A 19,995-nucleotide genomic window follows, 5' to 3' on the forward strand; every position below is an offset into this window, starting at 1 on the left:
CAGTGTGAACATTTAGAGAACACAAAAATATTTAAAGGGAAAAAGCCACCCACAATCACCTCCTAACCCACCCACCCAAAGAAGGCTGCTTTTCCTGGAGGTGTGTTTCCAGTCTGTTTCTTTACATCCGTGGCTTTGCCCAACTGGACAGAGTTCCACTTCCGGCCTCTCTTCACACGCAGAGACCTGGGCAGGGAGGGTTCTTCAGGCTCTTCCCCTGCAGGTTTGGGTCTCTTGGCGATTCCTAGGTTGGGGCGGCTCAGAGAGAAAGAGAGGGCTGGACAGATTGTGACGGGGCTGTGGGTGCCTCCACCCGCAGCAGGTGCTGTGCCCTCCCCGCTGGAGGGCTGGGTGCCCCAGGTACGGGGTGCAGTCTGGGGGTGGCTGAGTGCTCAGGTTTAAACATTACACCTGCGAGAGTGTTTCCTGGAGCCCACATGGCCCTGCTCCACCCCTTGGCTGAGCAAGGACAGTGGAGGCAGAGGTGACCTGAAGTGGTGGGGTTGCCCCGTGCAGTGGACACCAGAAACTGAGTTTTCTGTGGGCTCCCTGATCAGGCTGTGATTTATGTAAGAGGAGGAGTGGGCTGGCGATGTTAAAAACGATCCCTTTTGATAATAAGCCTTGTGCCTGGATCCTGTGGCCCAAGAGTGGACATCCTATTTTCCTGTTTGGGGGTGGGCATTAGTATCTTCTGCTGAAATGGCATCTGCTTTGTGCTGTCAGGGCATATGTGTGTATGCGTCTGTGTCTTAGGCAATCAGTGGGTGTTTAATATGTACTGATCAATTCTTTGTGCAAAAATTTCCTGTATTCCTTCAGGATCAGCTCCCAATGCAAGGAGATCAACTTTGTGAAGGGATGCTCAACAATATGAGGAGTTACTTATACCTAGAACTGTGAGAGAAGGCTTCACTACATGGGGACAATTTGAGATGGGTCATGAGGGTTGGGTCGGAGTTCACTGAGTGGGTTTCTCACTCTCAGCTCACAGTGAACTTTCCTTACTTTTAGGCAATGCCAATTAAAAGTTGAGATCAATGGGCTTTGCTGTTTAAAAAAACTTTTAAGTTTATATGTTATTATGTATATCTCTTATGTGTGATCATATATGTATATAAAAGTGCATAAATCTGAAATATAAGCCCCCAAAACTTTTAGGTATGATATACCCATGTAACCACCACCCAGATCAAGATGTAGAAGATTTCCAGAGGGGTCATCTCCCTTCCCAGTCAGTAATTTTTCCCCACCCCCCACCCACACAAGGCAACTACTCTTCTGGTCTTTATTACTGTAGTTTTGCCTCTAGAATTTCATGTAAAAATGAATCATACAGTACACAATCCTTTAAAATGGGCTTTTTTCTCCACATTATGTTGGTGCAGTTCAGCCCTGTCCTTGCTTATCAGTAGTTCCTATTTTATTTTATTTTTTTAGTTTTATGAAACTATGCTATTATAATTTGCATATCATAAAATTCACCTGTTTTAAGTTTATAATCTAATAATTTTTAGTACATCTAGAGAGTTGTGGAAACATCAAGTTTTGCGACACTTTCATTATTTAGAAAAGATGGCTAGTGCACAACATGTGCATCAATATCAGCTCCCAGACGCAGACCCAGGCAACACGTAGTTCCTTGTTACTGCTGAGGACTGTCCCGTCATATGAATTCCAAGGTGTCACTGGTGAGGGACAGTTAGGTTGTTTGCAGTTCAGGGCTATGCAAATGAAAGAAGCTGTTAGTCCTTGGGGGACCTTAATGCTGAGGAGTTGCTGGTTCCTGGCTTTGCTGCTCTGCCGAGAACCACTGAGAAGAGGTGGGAGAGGAGGTGGGGGTGAGGTAAGAATCAATCTTCTTTCTCCATTTTTTCCTGTGGCTTCCCAGTCTCTTGACCGAATGCTTACAAGACATTTTTTCTCCTTGTCTTTGTGCTACTCAGGAAGTCTCAACCGAAGAGCCAAGTCCAGAAGGCTCTCCTCGCCATGCTTAGGGCATCTGCCCAAACTGGCTGGTGGGTTTCAGCCAGCCCTGGATGTGTCAGGAGGACCAGCTGGTGGGCCACAGGCGGGGGCTCATTCATCTGAACTTAGTGCGGGTGGTAGGCAAGGGAGGCAGGAGCCGTGCAGACAGAAGGGTTGTTTTTAAGCCATTTGCTTAAAGCACAGGTAGTCACAGTTGTCGTGGTGATGGGAGGCTGGGTACAGTGGGATTTCATGAATCTGTAATCCTAGGGACTAAGGAAGATTCTGTGCTTCCATCTGCAGGCGGCAGCTACTGCCTTGGTCAGGCGGCCCTGATTCTTTTCTGAAAGCTTTGACTCTGGTGGCCGGGGGCTTCTGGGGTCATTCATCGGGATATTGCATTTCAGGGGGGAATGGTTTGGTAACATCCCTATATCCTTACATCTTTGTATACATTTAAGGTGACTTGGAGGTATGTTGGCTTCTAAAGGTATCTTGCTCATCTGAAGCCTTTGGCTATGGCCCTAGACTGTGGAATTTTGGAATCCACATAGATATGATTGTAATGTCGCCAGGTCATCCCCACAGAACTTTGGAATGAAGACTTCCTGGCCTGTCTGTGGCCGTTGGGGTGAGCTGGGCAGAGAGCAGGGCCCCTCCCAGGAGGTCTATCTGTCACTCAACCTGCTGTCCTGACATGTGGGCCGAGGAAGTCCATATTCACTTTGAAGGCTCCTAAAAGTGTTTGTAAGTGAAGGACTCTCTGGCAGAGAGCATGGGTGCCCCTCGGACAAAGGCTGCCTGTGCCACCGTCACAGGGTCCCTTGGAGGGAAATGGGGGGTGGCCCAAGCTGTTAACCTTTCTGGAGAGGAGAAAATGGAATTGCAGGATGTTGGTGGCCTCCACCTGGTGGTCCTGCTTCTTTGAAGCCATGTGGGGTAGAATTGAGGTTAGAGGCAGCCTGGTTAACAGTCTGTGCCTTACTCAGCCAGGCTGTGGGCAGCCAGGGCTCAGACGCTTTGCCGATGACAAGGCTGCTTTGGCAGCCCCCTCTCCCTCCTTGACTTGTCCTCAGGGTCCAGCTGAACGCACCACCAGTTCTGGGGGCAGCTGACGCTTGGTCAAAGGGGTGTCTGGCCAGAATTTGGAAGACACTCCAGTTCTTGTAGGAAGCCTCCAGAACCCCCTAAAATTCACAGCACTTTTCTGTTCAGTTTAGCAAACCTGTGCCAAGCACATAACATCACACAGACAGCCAGGAAGGCAAAGTTGGTTCTTGTCCCTGCCTTAAGGAGTGTGAAGCCAACACGGGCACCCAGCCAGACTGAAGCTTGGATTTTCTGGCAGCACAGACATCAGCTCAGTTTGGGGCTGTCTCCTGTTGCTCTGGTACCTGTTGGGTCCAATGCTATGGAGCTCGACCTCATTGTTTCAGAGCAGCGTGGCTGAGACCTGGCATCCAGAGTTGGGAGGAGACGAAGTTAGGTGAGGCTGGGCAGACACAGGCTGTTCTCAGTGCCACCATGGGGGAGCCAGGTGGGGCATCCATTGCTGCCACCTGGGCCCTGCAGGTGGGGTTCCCTAAGCAGCATCCCGTCCCTACCTCAGTGCCCCCCTCAATCAGAATTTGTTGGGAGGCAGCACTGCCAAGGTCAGCAAACAGGAACAGCAATTTGGGACACTTGGAATTGACAGCCAAGCAGAGGCAGTAACAGATCAGCCCATGTGGCAGGCATGTGCCAGGCATGGCACTAGCTGCTGCTTTCGGTGTTTCCCAAACCCGTGGGGTAGGTGCTTCTCTCAGAAGTGGAGAGGTGAAATGACTTGCCCGAGGTCGTGGAGTTGCAGGTGGAGCTGAGATTTGAACCCAGGTCAGACTAAGCCCACACATCCCAGCAGGCTCGCTCTGTGAATCATGCGATAGCTCATAGGGAAGGGAGCTGGTAGCCTTGAGTCTGGGAGCTAAAAGGCCTCTCAGAGGAGGGCGTTGGAATGGGACCTTGAGGGTAGAGCGGCAACTTGACCATTGGAACCCTCCATTGCCAGCATAGAAGGAAGGAAAGTCACTGGGTCAGCCTGCACGCTGGCTGGGGGGCAGGACAGGGCCTGCAGGGCTAAAAAGGTCAGCCCTTGCTGTGATACCCACTTCCTCCTCTCATTCCACTGACTCCATGCCTGTAGTGATCTCATTATGGCTCTGGGCCTTATGTCACCTCCTCCAATCTGCCTACCACCCAACACATGTCCCTGCTAATCCCTTCATCAGGTCTCAACCTATGGGCTCAGGGTGGCTCCTTGGTCCTTGTGGTGAATAGCATCATTGTCCATGATTGCTGGGATGTGAAAAGGTTGGGCTGTGCAGGCTTACAGGGTCAAGTCCAAGCCCCTTAGCCTGGTGTGCAAGGCCCTCTGTGGTCCAGCTCACAATGCCACACCAGCTTCCCCTCCCCAACTACCCACCTGCTCCCAGCCCTGGGCACCCTCCCTTCCGGTTCTGTTCTCCATACCTCTAGACCTCCTGTGTGTACAGCGGTGAGGTCCTGTGTGTCACTGTGGTCAGAGTTACCCAGCACCCAGAGAAGAAAAGGAGCCAAGGAGGAATTTTTCCTGCTTCCGCCTCCCCTGGCTCTTGGCAGGCACAGCAAGTACGCTGGAGATTTCTCTAGAAGAACTGAAGAAAATCAAATGCAGAGGTTTCCTGTCATCCAGGAGCTTGCTGCCCATGAGGGCCCTGGCCCAGGGCTGTGTGCTTGGTTCTAAAGAATGAATCATAATGTAGAACACTTATTTTAGGCCCCCAGCTGGAGTCAGGCCACAGGCTTTGAGTTAACTCTGGATTTTGCAGGCAAAAGGCCACGTTCTAGTCCCGGCTCCATCCCTAACTCAGGGTGTGGATTCTTCTGGGGGGCTTTTCCAGGTGGAGCATTTTATGCAGCCAGGAAAGCCACAGCCAGGTCCCAGAGGCTGAGGCCTGGGTCTAGGTCCTGGTTTTGTTACAGACCCTGGGAAATCTCTTCCCCTGGCTGTGCCTCAGTTTCCTCATCTGAAGGATGAGAAGGCTGCACTATCGGGTACAAATGGGCCCCCGGGAAGGTGGTTTGAGGAGTGATGGGGCCTGGGGGGGGCATGCCCAGCGAAGCCATCTGTGTTCCAGTCCCTGGCACACTCAGTGGGCAGCTGTGGGACTCTGGGCACTGCTGTGCACAACTGCCTGCGTTCCTGGTTTCTTTTCACTGTCAGCTGCTGAGACTCACTCCCACTAAGGGTCCTGTGTAGAACAGGTTGCAATTCATAAGCTTTGTTGTAAAAGCACGCAGTAAATGCATATTCTTAGTTTATTCTTGGCTGATGAATTACAGTCTCTGTGAAAGGCTGGGAAAGGTCTGGGACACCTGCTTTGAACTAGCCGGGCCAGTTCAAGGTGCCCAGAGAGGTTTAGTGACCCGGTCACAGTTACAGCAAACACAGGGCTCCTGCGTTTACCCATGTCCATTTGCACCAAGGAACAGAAGTGGTCAGGGGCCGGGTAAAATGGAATCCCGTCACGTAAACAATTTGTCAGTAGTAGGGTGGCCTGCAGTCCAGTTGGCTGCAGACATAGGAAGAGTTTTTGCCACAGAATCACTTGCTAGTGGCCCTGTCTGGTGGTTGGCCTTGATGCCGTCAGAGCAGCCCAGGGGCCAGGCAGTCAGGGGCAGAAGGAACTTGTGACCAGATCTAGGGCTCTGGGGAAACAGCCCTTTGCTGAAGGCGCCCCGATTGCATTAACTGCCCTCCCTGACCAGTGGGACACTGTGGCATTTAATTTTTGACTGGAACAGCTGAACACTGGGCAGAGTCCTGCCCAGCCAGCCGACGCCTGCCCTGCTCAGAGAGGAAGAGAGAAAAATAAAGTAATTGTCTTTTTAGTGGTTGAACCATTAAAAGTGAACTCCCTGTTCCCATAGAAATCTTTTCTTATTTCCCCCACCCCCTCCCCGCACTTTTTTTTCTTTAACAGTGGTAGATGGCATCAGTCACCAAAGAAATTAAGCCAGCATCAAAAATCGACAAGTGTAACTTAACAAAAATCTCTTGATGTTTTTTTTCCCTCACTAGTCTGTCTCCTTTTCTTTCATTAGTTATTTTCTATCAGATCGGGGATTGGCAAAGTATGGTTTGCAGGCCAAACCCGGCTTGCTGCCTGTTTTTGTGAAAAAGGTTTTATTGGAACACTGCCATGCCCATTCATTTGCATATTGTCCGAGGCTGCCTTTGCACTACAGTGGCAACTGAGTAGTTGTGAGAGGGAAGTACCCACAAAACCCAAAAGATTTGCTCCCTGGCTCCTTCGGAATGTGGGAATCCAGAGAGCTTCCTGTAGGAGGGCAGGATCCTTATTTTCTAGACCCAGACCCAGGGCACACGACAAATAGGAGAGTCTGAGATGACAATGTCAGCGAATGCTTGTGCATGTATAATGGCCCAGCCTTACTTTCAGAGGACTGGCACGTGCCGGTGGTGGGTTCTGGACCTGCTTCAGAAATGCACTTGGCCCCCAGAAGCCTGGCCATTTGGTTCTGCCATATGCCAGGAGCTGGCATGGAGGGGGTTGGGACGCTCCAGGAGTCCCCAGTACATGGAGGACACAGGCATTGTGAGGCTGAGGGCAGCATGTTAGGACTGAAGGTGTTTAAGGTGGGGGTTGCAGGGGTCTGGGAGGGAGGGGAGGCTGTATCCAGCCTTGGGGTGGGTCTGGGGTGGGAAGGCAGGGGAAAATCTGCAACCAGCAAGGCAGGCAGTGTGAAACCAGGGACGCTGGGGGAGGCAGTAGGCTCTTCGGCAGGACTGTGGCCTGGGTTGGGGTCATGGGGGTGCAGGGGGATGGGTCCCAGAAGTAGCCTGTCAGTGGACATTCTCCTCTCTTCTTGCCCTTCTTGAGTGCCATAAATAGCTTCTGCTTGAAGGTCAGTCTGAAGCCCCTGAGAACCAGGAAAGGCAGGGAGGAGGTGGGGAATTTGCAAAAGTCCTGGAGTCATTTTGGTGTCAACCAGCAGGACCTTTGGCTCCTGCAGCACTGGGGATCTCACTGGAAGGACCACTGGGACTCCAGTAATGTTATGCCCCAGTCCTGCTTCCCTGTCCTGGGGTGGAGCTCTCTATGCAGGCAGGAGCCTTTGGGATATTTATATCCCTCTCCTCTTTTAAACTATTTTTAATCATCTATGGGATGACATACTTAAAAAGCAGCATTCTGAGGCCTTCTGGCTGGAACTGGGGCGGTGGGTGGGGAGGGGGCCCGGGGATGACCTGTCAGTTTGGTGGTGAAATACCTTGGCCCTCAAGTGGTATCCTCTGTTGGCCCCTCCTCACCTCCTTTGTCCATCAGTCCTGGCCCCGGTTTCTCTCTCATCTAGGCCTTTCCGTTCTCGCCTGCTTTTGAGACCACTGTTCTCCTGCCTTCAGGGCGTCCAATCCCACTGCAGCCGTGTAACCAGAGAGCTTTCTCTTCCGTGTCCCTCTTCTGCCCGGATTCCTCCCTGCCTCCCCTGCTGCCCGGCTGTGCTCCGGCCCCCACTGCTTCTGTCCTTCCTGGAATGAACCAGACCCAGGTGCACCCAGGCGTCACCATGCCCTTTCTTGCCCCTGTACCTTTGTCTGCTCTGCTCCTCCTGCAGAGACTGATCATGACGGTGCCTTAGCAACCTCCCTGACCCCCACCTCACTGGCCTGGGTGGAATTCCCAGCCTCCTGCTCTGGACTGCCTGGGGCCCACCCCTGACAAGGGTGCGTACAGCTCCGTCCTGTGCACCTTTCTTCCCCTAACGTGGAGTATGTCTTCTGCCCTGTTTGCCAAATCGTGGTAGGCTGTATAATGGCCTTCCAGACATGTCCATACCCTAATCCCTAGAACCTGGGAATATGATGCCTTACTTGGTAAAAAAAGGACTTTGCAGATGTGCTTAAGTGGAGGATCTTGAGATGGGAGACGAGCCTGGGTGACCCAGGTGGGTCCAGTTAATCACAAGCATCTTTAAAGAGGGAGGCAGGAGGGAGTGGGGTGTAGAGAGGAGGTATCGTGGTGATGCCATTGCTGGAAGTGGCCATGAGCCAAGGCCCGCAGGCAGCCGCTGGGACTGGGAAAGAGAAGGAATGGGTTTTCCCCCGGAGTTTCCAGAATGAACGTGTTTCCTGCTGATGACTTTGGTTTATAGCCTGTCAATCCCATTTCAGACTTCTCACCTCCAGAATTGGAAGATGTTAATTTTGTGTTGTCTTAAGCCTCTAAATATGTGGTAATTTGTCCCAGAAGCAACAGGGAACTCTTGCACAAATGAAGTACCAGTGGCTGGCTGGGAGAGACGCATCTGGGAGGCATTTGCACATCTGGAATACCCTTTAGGTTTCCATGGGAGTTTGATGGACACTGGGGTGGTGGGTTCAAGTCGGAACTTGGAGTGCAGAGACCTGGGTTCTGGTCACCGGGCTGCTACCACTTGGCTGTGGAACCTGGGGAGGCTGCCTGACAAAAGGCAGAACAGGACTTGAGGGGACAGGAGGGGACCTGCCTAAGCCTCCAGAGACTTCACCCAGGAGTCCAGATGCAGTGCTGGTGTGATCTGAGAAGAACCAGGGGACAGGGTCACGGGGCCCAGGCTGTGCTCTTTGGCTCTGACAGTGTGGACAGCTGCGGCATGAGGAGGGTGATACGCTGGTCTGTGGACCCTGGCATTTCACATGCTCTGGAAGCGGTAACATCTCCATTCTAATCCTTGTGTTCTTTTAGAATTGAGATATGGTAGCTCTGGAAATGCCATTACCCTGGAGCAAGTCAAGTCCTGGATTTTCGGATAAACAATCTTCTATTTCATGTAAAATATTAGTCTATTAGAATTGAGCTATCATTATGATAATGGCTTATAGTCAGTTCCTGACTTTTGGTAACATTACGTCAAGGGCTAAAGGTCCAAGGCTAGACGTCCAAATTATGAGGAACTTGAATTCCTGGAGAATGGGAGAAAAAGCCTAATCATACCTCACTTTGGGCAGAGTGCAAAGACACCATGCTTTACTACTTTCATTTCATTCACTTCCCGAACCTCCCCTCCCTTCTTAGCTGAAGGTCAACCCATAACCTTCATTGCTCTGGTTCCACTGTCTCCATGGTATTAGGTTTATGAAACTCTTAGTAATCACTGATAATGACAGATTTTTTCCCATTTCTACTTATTTTCATGAAATAAGCATGAAATGCAATCACATGTTCCAGTCATTTCCCAAATAAGATGGCAGTGTAGTTAGTTAAAGGGCTTCCCTGTGCTGTACCCTTCTCTTTCAGGCTGACTCGAGTTAGAGAAGATAATTTGGGGTATTGTTGTAAAATGTGTAATATAGAGTGCAGGTTGTGTAGAAATCAGTTAGGTCAGGGCCTTTCATAATTGGCTATAGAACACTGATGTCATGATTAGGGGGACTGTCGGGGAATGGGAAATGACCGCTTACTGGGCACTGTACCATGTCTTTCCAATAACCCCTGTGGTGGGCATTACTATCTAACCCTGAAAACTTAAGGTTGAGCAAGTGCGTCATGAATGTCAAGCTACTGAGCTAAAAAGTGGTAAAACCAAGAATCAGAACTAAGCCTGGGAAGAGGGAGTAAGATGGGGACGGGGATATGAAGACGGGGGCTGATGGGACTTGAACTTGGCAGGTGGGGCTTGGTGAGCACTAGGTCAGGTCCCAGACAACTGTGGAAAGAGCAGTTGGCCTAGAAGTGGCCAGGCTAAAGGCTGTTGGGCAACAAGTCACCCAGCCTTGGGTAATGAGCCTTATCAGAGCAGTCAGTGACAGCTCTTTATAGTCACATACATACCAGGGTCCTTGCAGTGTTACAAAATAAAGTCTAAATTACTTGTGATTTCAAACTAGTGACTCCCAGGGGCAGGTCTGAGAAGAGTGGGGGCAAGGATCCGTTTTGAGAAACTGACATGGTAAAATCCCTGTGACCTTGAACAGTGGCAGAAGTGAATGCAGGCAACCTTGGGAAACCATCCTGTCATCCTCCTACTGGGTCGTATCCTAACAATGGCAGATTATAAAGCCCTGTCATCTCCATTATGTCACCTAATTCTTCCATAACCCTCTGAGGTTGGTGGTGTATCCCCACTCTACGGATGAAGACCCTAAGGTTCAGAGGAGTTCAGGAACTTTGCCCTGTCTCACAGCTCGTAAGCACCATATTCCAGGTTTCATTTCACACCCTGGTATCTGACACTTCCTCTGGCCCTCCATACCCACCGGCACTTGCTGGAGGCTGGTCTGCACTAAGTATTCACTTTCCCTTCATATACACTTGGGACTGTGTGGAGTTGTCCCTCTGAGAGACGGTCTGGCCTTTGAGCTTGACTCTGGTCTAAAAACAAAATGTGATACCTTCCCAATCAAAGCTGAGAGCCTCAGGCCTAGTGGCTGGGTGTGGGCAGGCCTGGGTGATGATCTATTGCGTTCCCAGAAGTGCTGTGGGTGAAATGGTATGTGATGGTTTCCCTGTGGGAGGATGAGGGGGACAAGGTGCCATGGGACTAGTGGTGGGCTAACAGAGGAAGAGGCCTGGAATCAGACAAGCGTACCCCTTGGTAGGTTATGACACCCCGGGGTTGTCCGCTATGCTTGGGCCTGTTGTTAGTGATAGCTCGTTTACAGTTGGTTTGCCCTGGTAGACCAGAAGCCTCATTACGCTGGGCCCTGGGCCCTGGCCTGTCCGCTGCTCTGTCCCCTGGCCTAGCCCCCTATCCTAGGCTCAGTGTGTGCTCAGCTCATATTTGTTAAATATATGAAGGCAGACTCAAAGGGAAGGTGTAGGTTCTGAGGTCTGGCAGACTGGATTTTTAGTTTTAGCTTCTTTTCAGTATTGACTAGCTGTAGATACCCCATGTCCCCATCCATGTCTGTTTCCCCTTCCCTTGCCTTTTCCAAGTCAAACATGTCAGTAGTTCTCCAAGGTTTGTGTGAAAAATAGTGGTTGCCCCTATTGCCCCTTTTCCCAGAGGTATTTTCCAAATAACATGCATGTATTACTTCATCTCAGTTTTTTGGTTCTAGGCTCCAATTTCTTACTATGGAAGGTAAGGACATAAGTTTCTTTTTTACTTTTAAACACAGTTTTTCCTGTCCTTCCGACTTCCTGATATACTTTCCTCAGAACTTTGGGAAGGTCAGTAACTGGGGTTTGCACTGTCACTACTAGGTCAGTGCTATTCGGATAGCCATGCAGGAGATTATGACTTTTCCTTTCTTGCTGTACTTTCTGGCTTTCTTGGAGTTAAAAATGGTCTGTTTCTGTTGGTGTATATGCTTATTGATTCATCCCCAAACTGTCAGTGTTCTAGGTACCCCTCGAGTTGTTTGCATGCACCAGGTAAATTATCTCCGTTTCCTCTTCTTGAGAACATCAGGTCCACCTGCTCGGATGTGGACTCCTAGCCCTCCACATCTGAGGCCTGGCTGTCACCTGGGCCCTCTGTCACCATCACCTCTGGTTCTCCTCACTGCTCTTCTGGGTCACATCTCCCACTTCCTGTTTCTGTCTTATGGCCTAGTCCCTCGAATACAGGAACACATCTTTCCTGAGAGAGTGCCTGGGCATTCAGTTATCTGAGAACGTGTACCTGAGAAAATGAATTCTTGATTGCTAGATTAGCTGGGCATCAAATTCAAGATTGCAAATCATATTCCTTCAGGGTATTGAAAGCTTGGCTCCACTGTCTTCTAGCTTCCAGAGTTGCAGCTGAGAAGTATGAAGCCATTTCTGGTCCTCTGTGTGACCTACTTTGTTGCCTCTGCAAGCTTATGGGATCTTCTTTTTGTCCTCAGTACCCCAAGACTTGAGAGTGACATGGCTTGGTGCCAGTCTTTTCATCCATTATACTGAGCACTTAGTAGACCCTTTCCATCCGCAACTGTGTCCTTCAGTTCTGGGAGATTTTCTCGGATTAGTCCATTGTGATTCCTGTTCATTGGTCTTCTCTAATTTTCGAGAACTCCTTTCTATTAGTCCAGGGTATCGTCCTGGAGAATCCTCTAATTTTCCTATCTTTTCTATTTTATATCCCTTTTGCATCAATTTTACATTCCGCTTTTTAATCTACCACATTTTTAACTTGGAAGAGCTCTTTCATATTCTTTAGAGAAGCCCTGTCTTGTTTGGGGCTGCAGACCTTCTCTTCACATCGGGAATGATGGCTGGGTCATGCTTTGAAAGGCTGGGGTTGAGGCATGGAGACAAATGGCCGGGTTGGATCCTGGATCTGCCACTCACTTGCTTTGTGACTTCAGGCAAGTTATTCGACCTCATAATTCTTCAAACACTAAAAATGAAAATAATAATATCGATATCTGCCTCAAGAGCTGTGATGATCACATGGCTACTGGAAGCAAAGCGCTTAGAGCTGCACTTGTGCACATTGGATATGCCGTGTGTGTGTGTGTGTGCATGTGCATGTGTGCATGTGTGTGTGCCTTCCACCTCTCTCTTTGCTTGCTTGTTTTCGTTTGGTCTGGAGCTTTCATATTAGAGGCTTCTTTCTAGCAGGCTCACAGCCTTTGATTGTCTTCTCATATTTAAGCGTTGGGGCCTGAAGAGTATCCTGTAAGCTCTGAGCACGGGCTGGGGCTTCTGGGCCGGGAGCCGCACTGAGGGCTGCCCAGCTGGGCTGTGTCACTGGGAACCCTTGGTCGGTATCTTCAGGTCTCTCCTCCTGGCTGGCCGGACTCCTCATGGAAGGATCTTACAGTCCCCTGTCTGGAGGGTCAAGCCCAGGCTGCTGGGGTGAGGAGTGTGGAACTGGGAGCCAGAAGAAGGGAGAAGCTTGGGGCAGGGTGGTCCTCTGTATCCAATATGCATGAAGTCACTCACTGTGCCCGTTCAATTCAGTTTGTACTGAGACCTTCTGTTTTATCCTCTTCAGAGAATAAACTTCCAGTCTTGTGCCTGATGGAGGAGGGCTATCACCCAGCTAGAAGACGGGGGGCGGGGGGCATCCAGGGATCCAGGTGGGTTTTGCATCTACTTTTCTTACTGCGTTCCTCCACCCAACCCCATTTTACAGACACCTTTCACCAACAATTCCTGCACCACTTGAACTTCTGAGTAGACTGGACTGTTTTTGTCCTCCCTCACTGCCATTTAGGACACAGATTTCTTGAATTTGCTAAGGCAGGTACTGCAGGTTCGTCTTTGTTCACCGTGCAGAATTCTGATGCTGTCCCGCCCCCTCCTGTTCTTTCCATCCTTAAGGGCTTATGTTCTAAGTACACAATACACACACACACAATCACTCCAGGTTGGGGTGGAGCTTTGAGATGGACTGACACTAGAAGCGTCTGTTGAGTCTCTTCTCTGAGAAGTCACTCCCCTGCCTCTCCAAGTGTCTCGAAGAGCCAGGCAGGAAGCAGACAAGCAGGTGCCGTGTGTTTCCCAGCCTGGAAGATGCGAAATGTGAGGATACTTGCTTGGCTACGGGCCCTTCCACTTTGACTATTTTTCAGAGATTGCTGCTGAATACTGGTGGCCAGGAGAATTCTGGGAAATTGCTGAGGGGTTTTGGTCACATCTAATGGCTGTCTCCCTAGCCGCACACTGTGGTTACCTGGGGCTGGAGTCCCTAGGCCTGGGGGTGAGGGGTCCAGGTGGGAGGCGGCTTAGAGGTGGAGTGATTTCCTCTGATGAACTTGCCGCCAAGGTCCAGTCTCCAATCCCCAGTCAGTGGGCTAAAAGCTTCTCTCAGCTCTGCAGGTGGGACCCCTGGCACCAAGCATCACACACTTCTGGTTGTCGTTTTAAAGCTGCGGCCTGTGCTGCGCCCCCTGGAGAGAAACACCAAACCGCTGAAGGAACGGCTTGTTAGGTTTCGCCGTTGTTTGATGTTAGAGTCCTGCCTGCGTTCATAAAACCTCCGGAGCCCAAAGCTACAGGCCACCTGGGGGAGAATTGGCTGGTGCCAAGCTCTGAAAGTTAAGCTGCTCTTCATGGCGAGATTAAAGATGATCCTGCCTGAGTCTCCAGCAAACACTACCAGGCTGACTTCCCTTGATTGCCTAGATTTTTGAGTAGGTTGGATGACCTGGGAGGAAGAGACACACCTTTTGGAGATTCCAGTAAAGACAGAATCCATGTGTGACCCTCCAGGACCCTTGAAATGATGCCTTTTTATCCTGCAGGCCTTATCGAGTAAACATAGTTGATCAATAAGAACAAAGCCAGAGGAAGGAGAGCCTGTCTGGTCTACAGGAAAGAGAAGGTTGTGGGAGCCAGGTGTGGACTTGAATTTTAGCCCCTTCACTGTGGAACTGTAGCCGAGAAATACACCCCACCGTGGAGCTTTGATCTCTTGTATCTGTCACATGACTTTAATAATAGTAACCCCCTGCCCCTCAAGGGTTGTTTGGAGTTTGACATCAGTGATGTCACAGATGCTGAGTGCCCAGTACTAATCAGGACCTTTTGAATAGATGGGTTTCTTTTATACTTAAAGTAAAAGAAGAGTTTGTTTTGGTACCATGGTCAATATTTTGGTAGGGATTCCACTGAACTGAACACCAGTCAATATTTGAGGTCAAATTTGGTGTCTGTACTCGAGGATCAAGTTGCAGACACCACAGGGCAGTAAGTGACTTGTTGAAGATTCATCAAACACTAAGTGACTTGTCTAGTTGGGGGCCTGGACTCCCCTGGGGATGGGATAGATGACTGGGATTGAGCCACCCAGCAAGGTACATGCTCACCGTGTTGGGTGGAGGTTCAGGATGGTGAGTTGGAGATGGGCAGGGTTGGCGCTCCCAGGTGAGTGAGGAAGATGGAATGAGCCAAGGAGCAGAGGCAGGAATGTGTTGGAATGTTCAGAAGGTACCTGGTCCAAGCTGGGTGGGAAGGGGACAGTGTTAGGTTAGGGGGGTCTTTATTACTAATGAAGTGATCTTTTGGACTCATTTTCCCTGACCACCATTTCCCCTGGGGACATGACCCGGCTAGCTTGTGGCCAGCATCCCTCAGTGTGTGACTACTGGGGAAACACTCTGGTTTTGGAACAGGATGGTCTTCCCTGGATGGGATGTTCCACATGTGGCAAGAGGCGTAGCATCCTTGACAAGCCCATGGATGCTAATCATCTGGCCATGAGCACCTCCCTCAACACTGGAGGTGGTAGCACCCACTTGAGAACTAACAGGGGAGCATGCAAACGAAAGGGCGAAGCTGTGCTTCTCCAAAGAGCTGTCTCCATTCCCACACAGACGGGCTGTGGTAACTACATGTGCCCCTCACTCAAAAGCCTCTTTGATATGAAGCTCCAGCTTTGTGGCTCTTGGAGAGTCAGTAGTTGATGTAATAGTCATTCTGTGAATTGTGTCCATTATAAGCAAGCACTGCTCTCCAGTTGTTGGACCAGCAAAGTTGATGCAATAATGCCTGACCCTTTGGGATTTTTCCACAGAAAATTACTTAATGCATCAGGTGCCAACACTGCAACTTTTGTTTCTGTTTTCAAAGATCATGCTTGTTTTCTCTCCACATCAAACCGGCCAGAGCCCTTTTGGTTCTTTAGTTAACGTCATGTAACAGCAACTTCCAGCAGGTGTTTATTGAGTATCTGCTTGGTGCCAGGCACCCTCCCAAGCACCAGGGAGATACAGACCCAGTCTCTGCTCCACGGCAGGCAGGCATTGCCATGGTCTTGTCAGGATATAATGATGTCTGTGATTGATGGCAGACTGTTGGGAGTGTCTAATGAGGGAACCCTGCATCAGGTGCCGTGACAGACTTTGAGACAAGGTGACAGTTTAAGTTGAAATGAGAAGAGTAGGAATTAGCCAGGTGGAAGAGAGAGAGGAACATTCCATGCAGAGGGGACAACTCACCCAGAGGCTTAGGTGGGCAGGAGTGTGGCTCCTGGACACGGCTGTACAGACTGGCGCAGAGAGGTTGTGGTAGGGGCCGCATTAGACCTGGAGCGCCTGGTGCACAGAGCCCCGGAGCACCACACTGGGTGAAGAAGGGCATGTCTTTGGAGTTGAGGTGGAGCTTCTAGATTTTTCCCATTCAGCCAAGCAAGAGACTAGGGCTCTGGGCCATTGTCAGTGGGATCAAAAGGTCTACGATTCTCTTCCTTTCAAACGAGGTCAGCTCTGAAGGGACAGTCCTGTCACTGATAGGACACAGGTTGACTGTGGCACTGGCTCATGGAGTTGGGGTGGCTTTTTGGCTTTGGGGTGCAGCAGGCACTGTGGCCCCAGTGTCCTGTGGGTGTGTGCTCTCATTTCCTCTTCTTGCCCCTATCCCAGTCCAGGCAGATCTGTCCCCCAGACGGGAGGGGCTTCTCCCTTCAAGCATCGTTTTTCTGGGCTGGGGATGAATGAAATGTAGATGAGGAAGGCAGTATATTCACCACTTATGTCACCATAATGTCCCCATATTGAATACCTACTGTGTGCCAAGAACTCTGTTGGCTATTTTATATTTAATTTTCACAACAGCTGCATGAGTAGGGGAATTATCCCAGTTTTCATATGGGGAATCGAGGCTTGGAGGGTCAAGTACAAGGCTCAGAGTCACACAGTTCATGGCAGACTCAGAAATTGGCTTTGGCTATTTCTCACCCTAAAGCCTGTGCTCTTGCGACTAAGCCACCCCTGTCCCCGCCGAAATGGGTTGGGTACTGTGACTGACACGCATGTGGCTCCAGCCTCACAGAGTCCCCTCTCTTGACCTCAGTGTCCACAGTGTAAACTGAGGGGTTAGATATGTGCTGTCCACTGTGGTGGCCACCAGTCACCTGTGGCTATCGAGGATTTCGAATCAGATTGAGATGTACTGGGAATGCAAAGTACACACAAAATTTGAAGACCTACTATGACAAAGAGGATGTCAAACACCTCATGAATAGTTTAAAAATATTGCTTACATGTTGAAATAAAAATACTTCAGATATTGTACGTTAAATAAGATACATCATTAACATGAATTTCGCCTGTTTCACTCGACTTTCTGTAATATGGCTGCAAGAAGACATAACAGTTCACGTGTGGCTTGCGTTAGATTTCCACGCAGTGGGACTTGGTTAGATTGTGATTTCCAAGGACACTTTAGAGGTTAGATTCACAGACTCTGGCACTCGTGTTTCTCTGCTTCCCGTGTGGTGTCTTTGAGCCCCAGGCCCACTTCTCAATTACTTGCCCTGTGTTTGTCCCTGAGACTCTCAGGAAACTCCTGCCCTCAACTCCGGCCTGACCTCTGAGTCCATCGCAGAAAAGAAACTCACCTGTTCCAGCTTGACCTGCCACCCCCTCATCTATAAAACAGAGACGAATCTTGCCCCCCTCACGGGCTGGTTCAGAATACAGGATATCTGTAAAGCCCCAGCACCTAGCAGAATGTCTGCGTGCATTCAGCCCCTTGGCAGCATTCTGTAGCTGATGTCAGTCACCCTCATGTCAGACACCAGTTGTTGGCATTGTCCCTGCTGTTACTGACACTGATTTCTTTAGCAGAGTTCAGGGGTGACAGAGTCCTGCAGTCCGTGAGCCAGCTGGTCCCTAGCAGGTGGGGTGGGCTGGCCTGGCCTGCGCCCTGGAAGCCAGGTGTGTGGGGTTGGAGGCCTGGATCTGACTTTGTGTACCTGGTGCAGGGAAATCAGAGGCCTCTGAGCAGGTGGGTCCAGTCCACACCCTGAATCCTCCCTCCAGTGGCCATAGATCCCCTACTTTTTCATCTATTTGGGCCTCAAGTGGGCTCCGATCTAGAAATTCTGGGGTCAAAGCATTGAAATGGTGGTTGGGCGTGCCGGTGGGACAGCTCCACTGGTGTGTGGTGATGAGGGGGCAGACGGAGAACAGAGGGCAAGGAGGAGGGAGCAGAGGGTCAGCCTGCCCTTAGAGAGTGCCCTATCTGGGAACAGAGCCCCTGCATGCCACAGAGCCGTGGGGTGGGGGCGAGCCCCCTGCCTCCCTGTGCCGTTTCCCCATCTGTACTTGGACAGAACAAGCACCACCTTGTTAGTGCCTGAGAAGCACTTGGCATGGTGTAGTGGTGTGGTCTGTAAGGGCATCCACTGGGCTAATCATTTGTGGCAATGACTATTTTTGCTTTAAACGGTTATAAAAGTCATACAAGCACATTTTGGGCCGCCACCCTAACACAACCTTCCAGTGTGACATTTGGGTTCATTGTGCGTTTGGGTCCTGCTTTTCACGTTTCCATGTCCTGTCTCATCCAGTGCCACCTTCTGGGCTGGTGGGCAGCCCCCTGGCACCCGGAGCTGGGTGTGGCCCCCCTCTGCCCTTGGCTTCATGTCTCAGCTGGGATCACCTTGTTGATCACCTTGGGATCACTGCCATGACTTGTCCACTCCTCCATCACACATGGGCCCTTTGCAGCCTCCGTGGGCCTGGCCCAGAATGGGTCCCGCAGTGCCCGGAGAATGGACACAGAGGGCCCCACTGTGTGCCTGGGCTGTCGTTTTCTTACCCAGCTCCCTCCTGAGAGGTGTGAGGATATTTTCCAAAGAGAACTGCCTTCCTGAGCATCTAACTCTGTACAGTCATCTTGACGTCGGGGTGGTATTTTCTCAGGAAGAGTTCCCTGAAAAATGATAACTGGGTCAAATATTTTATAGCTCTTGGTCAACATTTGTGGTGTATTTTATACTTAGGACTGCTTTTGGGGCTTGAGGTCTTGGGTCCCCCAAACTCCCTTCACTTGACACTTATGCAGAAACATAAACTTGAAGACACTTCTAATGGGGGATAGTGGAGGTGTAGAATACAGATGAAACAGAACAGTCCAGCCAAAGCTTGGGCTTCTCTCCACCCCTTCCCAGCTGGCACTAGTCGGGAGGGGGCATGATACATGGCTTCCTAGGGAGAGCCAGGCCTGAAAGCAAAGGAGTTCGCCAGGGGCGCCGGGTGGATGGAGCCACATGCATCAGCTTCTGAGGAAGGGGACTGTACGGGGAGGTGCAGCTGTGGCAAGGAGCTCAAAGGGAGGGAGACGGCCAGCACGGGTCAGGGGCTGGGGTGGGCTGGGAGGAAGGTCACACATCTCAGAGCCCAACAGCTTGGGCTGGATCCTGCAGGCCCTGCCTCTTAGGGGGCAGGTGGCTTCACACCTTGCAAGCCCAGTTTCCTGGTTACTGAAATGGTGCTGCTGTAAGGGGGCAGGCGTGCATCTAGCTGGTAAGTCCGCTAGTGCAAGCTGCTATTACTAAAAGCAGTTCCCCACTAAGCTCCCTGAGGGAGCGGCCTGCTTCATGCTCTGTAGAACTCTGGTCAGTGGTTCTTAACTCCACAGTTTGTCCCCGGGGATATTTCACAATGTCTGCAGACATTTCCAGTGGTCACAACTGTGAGGACAGTCTTGGCCTCTTGTGGGTGGATTTCAGGGATGCAGCACTTACCACAGACAAGGAGCCAGCATAGAATGTCAATGTCCACACTGCTGGGAGTGGAGGCCCTTCCTGTGAGGCCACCGCAGCTGTCTGGGCCCCACCCCCACTAAGTCAGGGGCAGGGCCGAGAATTTGCTTGCCCAGCAGGTGCCCAGGTGCTGCTGGTCCCTTGAGGAGATTGACCAATGAACCAAGCTCGCATTGACAGCCTCTACTGTAGCTAACGCCCTTTTGTGCTCTTACAATGAATGCACTGCAGTTTGTGACCGTCGCCTGAGAGAGCTACTTTTATCGACTGCCCCATTTGCCAGATGAGAAACTGAGCTCAAAGAATATGATTCACACTAAGTACCCGGATGCATGATTCTGAGAGGGGTGAGCTCTCCCTCTGGCAGGGCTTGCCCAGCCCAGCTGTGGCCTACTGGTCAGCTGCTGCCAGATGAGGTTAGTATGCCCCTCCTCCTCCTGGTCCAGTTCACATACTGCCAGTCAGCTTCACAGAGGGCGGGAGGGAAGCGTCCGTGGGCTTTGGTCCCGACCCTGGAGAAGAATGGTCAAGGGGGCGAGGAGGGTGCAAGAGGAAGCTGCCCAGGGGACCGGCTCCGGGGAC

General features: G+C 50.8%; 1 protein-coding gene across 3 annotated transcripts in view; it reads left to right on the plus strand.

Annotated features, from left to right (window-relative positions):
* Positions 1-19,995, plus strand: part of CLMN (calmin) — a 101,008-nt gene that overhangs the window by 848 nt on the left and 80,165 nt on the right. The gene's annotated exons all lie outside the window — the stretch shown is intronic.

Source organism: Manis pentadactyla, chromosome 11 (assembly GCF_030020395.1).
Source record: "Manis pentadactyla isolate mManPen7 chromosome 11, mManPen7.hap1, whole genome shotgun sequence".
NCBI classification, from domain to species: domain Eukaryota; kingdom Metazoa; phylum Chordata; class Mammalia; order Pholidota; family Manidae; genus Manis; species Manis pentadactyla.